This window comes from Notolepis coatsorum (genome assembly GCF_963971535.1).
Source record: "Notolepis coatsorum genome assembly, chromosome: 10".
Lineage (NCBI taxonomy): Eukaryota > Metazoa > Chordata > Actinopteri > Aulopiformes > Paralepididae > Notolepis > Notolepis coatsorum.
In genome coordinates, this window is record NC_140174.1 from 93077918 (window position 1) to 93087893 (window position 9976).

Below are 9976 nucleotides of genomic sequence, written 5' to 3' on the forward strand. Positions count from 1 at the left end.
AAAACAGAAAAGAAATCTAAGCAATTGTGTTCTGTAGTTTACGCAGAGCAAATACAAATGAAAAAATGCTTGATTGAGCAATGAGCATAATCAAGTCATTTTGAGCTATGTAACAACCATTAGAGGTCCCATATTTTGTATCTTTTCAACAATTATTTTTTACGACATCCTTAAAATCTGTGGAAAATGTTTCCAGAATATTTAGGAAATTGTTTTTCAGAAGAAAATCGAAAGTCTCAACCTCATTTAATACGATTTTGTTTCAGGGCCCTCCCTCTGAGAAGATTCTGGTTATAGTTGTCTACTATAATAGATATGATTAAGAGCAGAATTCTATAGTTGTCTAATATAGTAGAGGAGATTAGATATAATAATAATAATAATAATAATAATAATAATAATAATAATAATAATAATAATAATAATAATAATAATAATAATAATAATAATAATAATAATAATAATAATAATAATAATAATAATAATAATAATAATAATAATAATAATAATAATAATAATAATAATAATAATAATAATAATAATAATAATACACTTTATTTGTATAGCACCTTTCATACAGAAACTGCAGCTCATATTGCTTCACAACAGAAAAAAGACAGACATATATGATTAAAAGCAGAATTATATAGTTGTCTACTATAGTAGATATGATGAAGAGCAGAATTATATAGTTGTCTATCATAGTTGAGGAGATACCAGTGGAGAAAGTGAACTCTATGATCAGAATCTTAGAGTGAACTCTATGATCAGAACTCTTATGACTGTTGACTTATGACTACCATTGGGCTTCACTAATATACTGAATGAATTAGTGAAAATAAACTATTACCCATTTTTCTGGGGACCCCCCGATCTCCCTCGAGGGCCCCTGGTTGAGAACCACCGGCGTAGCACACACCATATTTTCATTATTTCCTTCCCTTCCCTTCCCTGCCTGGCTATACCCCACACCCAGAAGAAGTAAAAACAACATTTACAGACTGGGCAGTAGATTAGGTAGGTCGTGTTCCTGGCTCCAAAAAGGGCAGCCAATTGATTAATCAAAGCTACTTAATGTGTTTGTGTCCTTGCCTCCTTGGAGTGACCTCACAAAGGGCAATACTTCTGAACAGCTTGTTCATCTGAAGACTTTTTTCAGGTGACAACCTTGGCAAGGAGTAAGCTACGTATGTCGATTTCCCCCTGGGGTCTAGACTGCCAAATCTATGCTAAAAACTAGGCATAGACTATCTTCCATAATACGAGACCTTTAAGTTCCCAGTCATCCATCCACTGCATTGCCCATGAGCACACACTTTGGCCTCTTTTTACAAGCCGAGGATCTGTGTGTAAAACATGACAGGAAGACACGAGGGAGAGGGGTAAAGGTGAGTAGAGAATACGCGGGGGAAGGGTGAAGAGGACAAACACAGAGCTGACATGTGATCTGATTAGAGCCCTCTCCTGCAGCCAAAGCAAATAATCCCCTTCCTTATTGCCCGACCGTGGAGGAGTCCCTGACAACCCGCCGATAAACACAGACCATCTCTAAGGATGTGTTCATTGTGTAGCTGGGACTGGGCTGGGCCACGCACAGCATGTCTGTATGAAGTTTCATTACGTCTTAGAACAGCGGTGGGTTTCAGTGGAACGTGACACACACGCCCTCTCCCAGCCCAGCGTCTACATACGTCAAAGTTACTGGGAGTGAATCCGTTGCATTGATGATGACGTGATACGCATTACAAAATACTGGTGAAAACTATATTTTCGTTCCAATGCTCCGACTCAGCCATATGATCGTACCGCGTATAATTCTGTCGGGAGCCAACTGAGTTACATTCTGTTCTAGATTAGATGAGTCGCTCTTACAGCAACATCATCTGTTCGGGGCCGAACAGAAACCCTTGATCAATTTGAAATCACACACGTATTCTTGTCTGAAGAAATTTTCTGCTAATATATTGATTTGATTAGATCAGATTAGATTAACATTGATTGTCATTATTCAGCACAAGTACAGTACAAGGAAAATAAGTTTGGCATCCAACCAGAGTGCAACAGCAACATACGATGTACAGGTGATTAAACATGGTACATCATATACAAATTAGTACTACTGAGTGTAGTGCTAATCAGAAGTATGTACAGAGTTGTAGTATTAATATGTACAGTGATACAGGTATAAAGACAGTATGGTAGTCATACTAGCTAGCAGCGTAACTAGTAATTAAGAGTAGCATATGAACAGATATAGGGGATAATATATTGAGGGAATATATTATGTCTGGGGCACTTTCCTCTGTAGAAATGAAAAGTAATTTTCTTCTGTCGTCCTCAATGTATGGATACCCCACATTTCCAATGAGCACCTCCATGGAGCACGTTTGACGTGTTCGTCCACTAATCTTTATTTTCTGTCCAATTTAGCTGTATGTATCATGAAGAAAGAAGAAATTGCAATGTTCCTGTGTGAGTTAGACCCACTCAAGCTTCCACATTGCATCATTCAAAGCTTCCAAATTACATCATTCAAAGCCTTCAGGAGCACAAGGGTTGGTGCTTTTGGACAGGCAGCCAGATAGCTGTGGTTTGGTGGTTGATCACAGGATATCCTGAGTTCCTGTGATGAAGGTTATCTCAAGGCCTGGGCCATTTCACTTTGCTGAAGTAGTTGACTTGATAATGGCAATGACAATGAACTGGTTGTCTGTGATACACAGTGTACAGCTGTTATCCATTCAAAGGTTGTCAACCTCATCAGGTATAGTGTTTCCTCGTAACTCTCCTGATGCTCACTGATTGCCTGCAGTAAGGTGTAAATCATCTTGAATCATTTCCATGAAGTTCCTCCATCAGGAAGGATATACCCTGGAGCATATCTGAATACAGCCATATCCAGAAATCTATCCTTTGCTAACCTAAAAACACAGATTCTAGTTTGCGTATTACTCTTTGTTGCTTTAGGCATTGTTAACGCACCAACAACAACACTCTTATACTACAGTGCGCATATTCAATTACACACTTCAAACCCCAGTGTTTATGTCACAGGTCGAGACAATCAACCTGGACTAGTCGACACCGGTTCCCGATACAGTAACACAACAAGACAACGCGATGAAGGTGTAACAGAGGTGAATCTTTATTTGTAATGAATTCTTTTTCAAGTGGCAAAAACACACAAGGTTTTGGTTTTGGGGTTGGAAATCTCCTAAAGGACAGCCCTGCTTGCTAGCAGCCAATTGCCAGTGCGGAGACAGTGTCGAGAAAACTTATGAGCAGCCTATCAGAGGTTTTAGGGGTGGTACCCTGACCTACCAGCACTGAGTGAGAGACAATGGGAGCACCAAAATGGCGGCACATGCACAGTTACTAGCACAGTTACTACTAGCACAGTTACTAGCACAGTTACTAGCACAGTTACTAGCACAGTTACTAGCGCAAGTACTAGCGCAACTACTAGCGTAGTCGGTTCTGGCCACGTCTCGTCAGTCCCACAGAGTCAATTCATGTTTCCATATTTTAATCAATAAAGGTGTATTACAGCTAAGTGTCCATGTTCTACGCTTTGTTCTTGCATTACGTTTTGCCCTCATTTCTCACCAGCAGGACAAAGCTACTTCTGCAGGGTTCTTTGGATCCTCTCAGAAGACTCTGCGTCTGGGTCTACTTTCTTTGCAGTGGAGCGATGTGCTGTTCACACTCCAGAGCAGTGTCCTTCAGAGCAGTGTCCTCCAGAGCAGGGTCCCCCAGAGCAGTGTCCTCCAGAGCAGTGTCCTCCAGAGCAGGGTCCCCCAGAGCAGTGACCTCCAGAGCAGTGTCCTCCAGAGCAGGGTCCTGCAGAGCAGTGTCCTCCAGAGCAGTGTCCTCCAGAGCAGTGTCCTCCAGAGCAGTGTCCCCCAGATCAGTGTCCTCCAGAGCAGTGTCCTCCAGAGCAGTGTCCCCCAGAGCAGTGTCCTCCAGAGCAGTGTCCTCCAGAGCAGTGTCCTCCAGAGCAGTGTCCTCCAGATCACGCCTCTACTTCCTCAGGCGCCTAAGGAAGTTCCAAGTCAGTCAGAAGATCCTTAAGAACTTCTACTCATGCACAATAGAGAGCATCCTGACTGGCAATATCACCTCCTGGTTTGGGAATAGCACCACACAAGACCGAAGCAGACTACAGAGAGTGGCCCGTTCAGCCGAACGCACAATTGGAGGGGGGCTTCCCACTCTCCAGAACATTTACAACAAGCGGTGCAGGGGTAAGGCTAAGAGAATAATCAAAGACTCCAGCCACCCAAACAACTGCCTCTTTGAACTGCTGCGGTCAGGCAAGCGATACCGGAGTCTCATGGCCAGCACAGAGAGACTCAGAAGAAGCTTCTATCCCCAGGCCATCAGGATGCTCAACGAACAATAACACTATGTAACAACCATCAAAAGCACTCACAGCACACACATCCACACGCACACACTCACTTTAAACAAACAACTCACTGCAGCACCCACTTTACACACTTTAGAACACATAAACACACTTTATATTTATTGGCAAATAATTTGCACTACAACCCATACCTCAGTACACCGTACTGTAAATTGTACCTAAATTGTACCTCATCCCATTTCTGCTTTGCACTATATAGTATATTGTAATTAGTATATTGTATAGTATATTGTATGGTAACTCAGTTACTTCTACTCTGCATTGAACATTGTACATATGTACATACTGAACACTTGTGTCTACGTACGTGACTTCTATTTCATACTTGCTATACTTATTTTATTTTATACTTATCCTTTTGTCTAGCACAGTCTCTGGAGCGTAACAGAAAGAAGCATTTTGTATAAATGTATTCTGTACTTCTGTATGACAACTAATAAAGAAACTTGAATCAGTGTCCTCCAGAGCAGTGTCCTCCAGAGCAGTGTCCTCCAGAGCAGTGTCCTCCAGAGCAGTGTCCCCCAGAGCAGTGTCCTCCAGAGCAGTGTCCCCCAGAGCAGTGTCCTCCAGAGCAGTGTCCTCCAGAGCAGTGACCTCCAGAGCAGTGTCCTCCAGAGCAGTGTCCTCCAGAGCAGTGTCCTCCAGAGCAGTGTCCTCCAGAGCAGTGCCCTCCAGAGCAGTGTCCTCCAGAGCAGTGTCCCCCAGAGCAGGGTCCCCCAGAGCAGTGTCCCCCAGAGCAGTGTCCTCCAGAGCAGTGTCCTCCAGAGCAGTGTCCTCCAGAGCAGGGTCCCCCAGAGCAGTGTCCTCCAGAGCAGTGTCCTCCAGAGCAGTGTCCTCCAGAGCAGTGTCCCCCAGAGCAGGGTCCCCCAGAGCAGTGTCCCCCAGAGCAGTGTCCCCCAGAGCAGGGTCCCCCAGAGCAGTGTCCTCCAGAGCAGTGTCCTCCAGAGCAGTGTCCTCCAGAGCAGGGTCCTCCAGATCAGTGTCCTCCAGAGCAGTGTCCCCCAGAGCAGTGTCCTCCAGAGCAGGGTCCTCCAGAGCAGTGTCCCCCAGAGCAGTGTCCTCCAGAGCAGTGTCCTCCAGAGCAGTGTCCTCCAGAGCAGTGACCTCCAGATCAGTGTCCCCCAGAGCAGTGTCCTCCAGAGCAGTGTCCTCCAGAGCAGTGTCCCCCAGAGCAGTGTCCTCCAGAGCAGTGACCTCCAGATCAGTGTCCCCCAGATCAGTGTCCTCCAGATCACGCCTCTACTTCCTCAGGCACCTAAGGAAGTTCCAAGTCAGTCAGAAGATCCTTAAGAACTTCTACTCATGCACAATAGAGAGCATCCTGACTGGCAACATCACCTCCTGGTTTGGGAATAGCAGCACAAGACCGCAGCAGACTACATAGAGTGGCCCGTTCAGCCGAACGCACAATTGGAGGGGGGCTCCCCACCCTCCAGAACATTTACAACAAGCGGTGCAGGGGCAAGGCTAAGAGAATAATCAAGGACTCCAGCCACCCAAACAACTGCCTCTTTGAACTGCTGCGGTCAGGCAAGCGATACCGGAGTCTCATGGCAAGCACAGAAAGACTCAGAAGAAGCTTCTATCCCCAGGCCATCAGGATGCTCAACGAACAATAACACTATGTAACAACCATCAAATGCACACAGCACACACATCCACACGCACACACTCACTTTAAACAAACAACTCACTGCAGCACCCACTTTAACCACTTTAGAACACCTAAACACACTTTATATTTATTGGTAAAGAATTTGCACTACAACCCATACCTCAGTACACCTTACTGTAAATTGTACCTAAATTGTACCTCATCCCATTTCTGCTTTGCACTATATAGTATATTGTAATTAGTATATTGTATAGTATATTGTATGGTAACTCAGTTACTTCTACTCTGCATTGAACATTGTACATATGTACATACTGAACACTTGTGTCTACGTACGTGACTTCTATTTCATACTTGCTATACTTATTTTATTTTATACTTATCCTTTTGTCTAGCACAGTCTCTGGAGCGTAACAGGAAGAAGCATTTTGTATAAATGTATTCTGTACTTCTGTATGACAACTATTAAAGAAACTTGAATCAGTGTCCTCCAGAGCAGTGACCTCCAGAGCAGTGACCTCCAGAGCAGTGTCCTCCAGAGCAGTGTCCCCCAGAGCAGTGTCCTCCAGAGCAGTGTCCCCCAGAGCAGTGACCTCCAGAGCAGTGACCTCCAGAGCAGTGTCCCCCAGAGCAGTGACCTCCAGAGCAGTGACCTCCAGAGCAGTGTCCTCCAGAGCAGTGTCCCCCAGAGCAGTGACCTCCAGAGCAGGATCCTCCAGAGCAGTGTCCCCCAGAGCAGTGACCTCCAGAGCAGTGACCTCCAGAGCAGGGTCCCCCAGATCAGTGTCCTCCAGAGCAGTGTCCTCCAGAGCAGTGTCCTCCAGAGCAGTGTCCTCCAGAGCAGTGTCCCCCAGAGCAGGATCCTCCAGAGCAGTGTCCCCCAGAGCAGGGTCCCCCAGAGCAGTGTCCTCCAGAGCAGTGTCCTTCAGAGCAGTGTCCCCCAGAGCAGGGTCCCCCAGAGCAGTGTCCTCCAGAGCAGTGTCCTTCAGAGCAGTGTCCTCCAGAGCAGGGTCCTCCAGAGCAGTGTCCTTCAGAGCAGTGTCCTTCAGAGCAGTGTCCTCCAGAGCAGGGTCCTCCAGAGCAGTGTCCTTCAGAGCAGTGTCCTCCAGACTCCAGAGCAGTGTCCTCCAGAGCAGTGTCCTTCAGAGCAGTGTCCTCCAGAGCAGTGTCCTCCAGAGCAGTGTCCTCCAGAGCTTATCAACCAGTACAGAGGGACGACTGGGGGTCAGTCCAAACACCATGTGCATTACATTGTGCATAGAGTCCTATCTACATTAGGGATGTCTTCAAGTCTCATCTATTAGTACTGTGTTGTATTTCAAAATGGTCGTTTTAGGAGTCTGGGTGTGACTCTCCAAAAGGCTACTGCTACATGGCTGTTTTTTCTTCTTCTCATTTTACCCTAACTGAAAATAAAGGGATAATGCAAATATAATTGAATATTTCACTTGAAAAATACATGAAAAACTCACATTGAATTGTCATTAAGTCAGTCCTTGCATCAGGAAATATCATTCACACAATAATCTTCTTCCTTTGGTCCAATTTGAGAATGTTTCGTCTCTAGTTACAGAGAAATCCTAGAAAACCTTGCTGGTAGGAGTGTGAGTTATCGGGTAGCCCTCTCGTTAAATGCCAACACCTCACATGGGCTATAGCCTAGAACCTAACCTAGACGATGAGTTAATGACCCAATTGATTTAACAATGAAAATCGAAAAGAGGCTTGAAATTCTACACAGGTACATTTTGAGCGCAGGGTGCAATTTACCAGGGATGTTGATGGGGGATTTCCGACCTTCTGCTTTTTATTTCCCTGCCTTGTAAAAAGAAGATCTCATCGTAGTGACACTTTACTCCAGACTTTTCTTTAACTTTTTTTTTTTTAAACTTTTTTAAAGCCTGCAGCCACTGCAGCATTAGACCCACTCAGAATCCATTCTCTCCTGTAGCGGCTGGCAGCAAGCCAGACGGTGAATTTCAGTGCACTGATGGATCAGCAAATCATTTTGTTACACACACACAGTCAAAAGCAGAACAAGAACTTCAAGCTCCAGATTTATTCACAGTTTCGTCTAACGTGCTTTCCAATTATCTTCCAGTGCTTGTAGACCAGCAAACGATTAGGCTCTCCTATAATCACTGCGTTCTCTGGGTTGGCTGGTGGTTGGTTGGTTGGGTTCTGATTCTGAAAGTATGGTGTGCTGACGCGTTGTCCAACATTAGCGCCTTTCACAGGCTCTAAAGGGACATTTCTAAAGCTATAGTGACATCACATGATAATGATGATATGAACTTAGAGATTGCAGTGAATCTGTAGGTACCAACCATGTCAAGCTAGCTTAACAGGAAACTGGCTACATTTTGCTCCAAATTGAACCCTTTCACTACCACACTACCAAATGGTTAACCCTTTCACTGCAACAATACAGAAGGTTAACCCTTTCACTGCCACACGACAAAGGGTTAACCATTTCACAACCACACTACAGAAGGTTAACCCTTTCACAACCACACTACTACAGAAGGTTAACCCTTTTCAAGGTTAACCTTCTGTAGTGTGGTCGTGAAAGGGTCAAATCTATTACAAGGAGAATCTTTCGACAAAATATACAATATCGTATGTCATTGTCAGATGGGTTGGGATACCTTGTGATACCTAATTCTCATGTGAACACCGCATTTTCCATAAACCCTGTCGCTTCCTGTTGGAAAACGACAACTGGAGAGGGTGAACACATATAGTTGAGCCTTGGTCGACTTGGAGCATCATCAAAGACATTGTTTCTATGAAACACACGCTTGACGTGACCAAACCACCGAAAACAACTAGAAGAAAGAGGCAGTCTTTCTCCGATCCCAGCCTTATGCTCGTACTGTAGGTGGCACCCAAGGGAGTAGGTTCGGTTTCAACATTGAGGGGGACACTTTAAAGTGGAGATGAAGCATAGCGATAAATACATATTCATAGCATCACATTAGTATTTAGATAAGCCACAGAAAAAAATCACGTTATAAAAATAAGGCGTTTCTAAGAAAAAACGATTTGTAATGTCCATTTATGTAGCATTTATGAACATGTGCGCCGCCATTTTGTTGCTGACGTCACAGTGTTGATTTGGTGTATACACTGTGGGTTAGCTGCATAGTAAACATCGACTGTCGGGTCAGTCAAATGTTGCCTACCAAACAACGGGACCGCGGTGGTTCTTTTTGTATTGCTCCTGACTGTTCAAACTAATTTACCGTGTGAAAGAGAGGAAAGTTGGTTAATTTCCACAAACTACCAGTGAAAAAAACAGTGTTGTTGGCACGTTGGCTCAGGCTGGCTGCACTCAGGCGGCGCGATCAGCCTGTTGGACAGGGAATGAAGATCTGCAGCGAACACTTCATTGCCTCGGATTATGCTGTTGTTGTTGTTGTTGTCCAGAAGACCACTAATAAGCTGAAGCCTGGTGCGGTTCCCTTGGTCTTCGACAGACAGACTGGCAGTTCAGCGTCGGGACCATTTAGCCTGCTGGCTACATAGCTCCACTTCTACCAGCGTCGGGACCATTAGCCTGCTGGCTACATAGCTCCACTTCTACCAGCGTCGGGACCATTAGCCTGCTGGCTACATAGCTCCACTTCTACCAGCGTCGGGACCATTAGCCTGCTGGCTACATAGCTCCACTTCTACCAGCGTCGGGACCATTAGCCTGCTGGCTACATAGCTCCACTTCTACCAGCGTCGGGACCATTTAGCCTGCTGGCTACATAGCTCCACTTCTACCAGCCGGGTACCGACGCTTCCTCTCTCTTTCATGCGGTAAAATTCGTTCGAACAGCCGGGAGCAATACAAAAAGCACCACCGCGGTCCCGATGTTTGGTAGGCAACATTTTATTTACAGACTGACCCGACAATCCATGTCCATCCATAGGCATCTAACCAA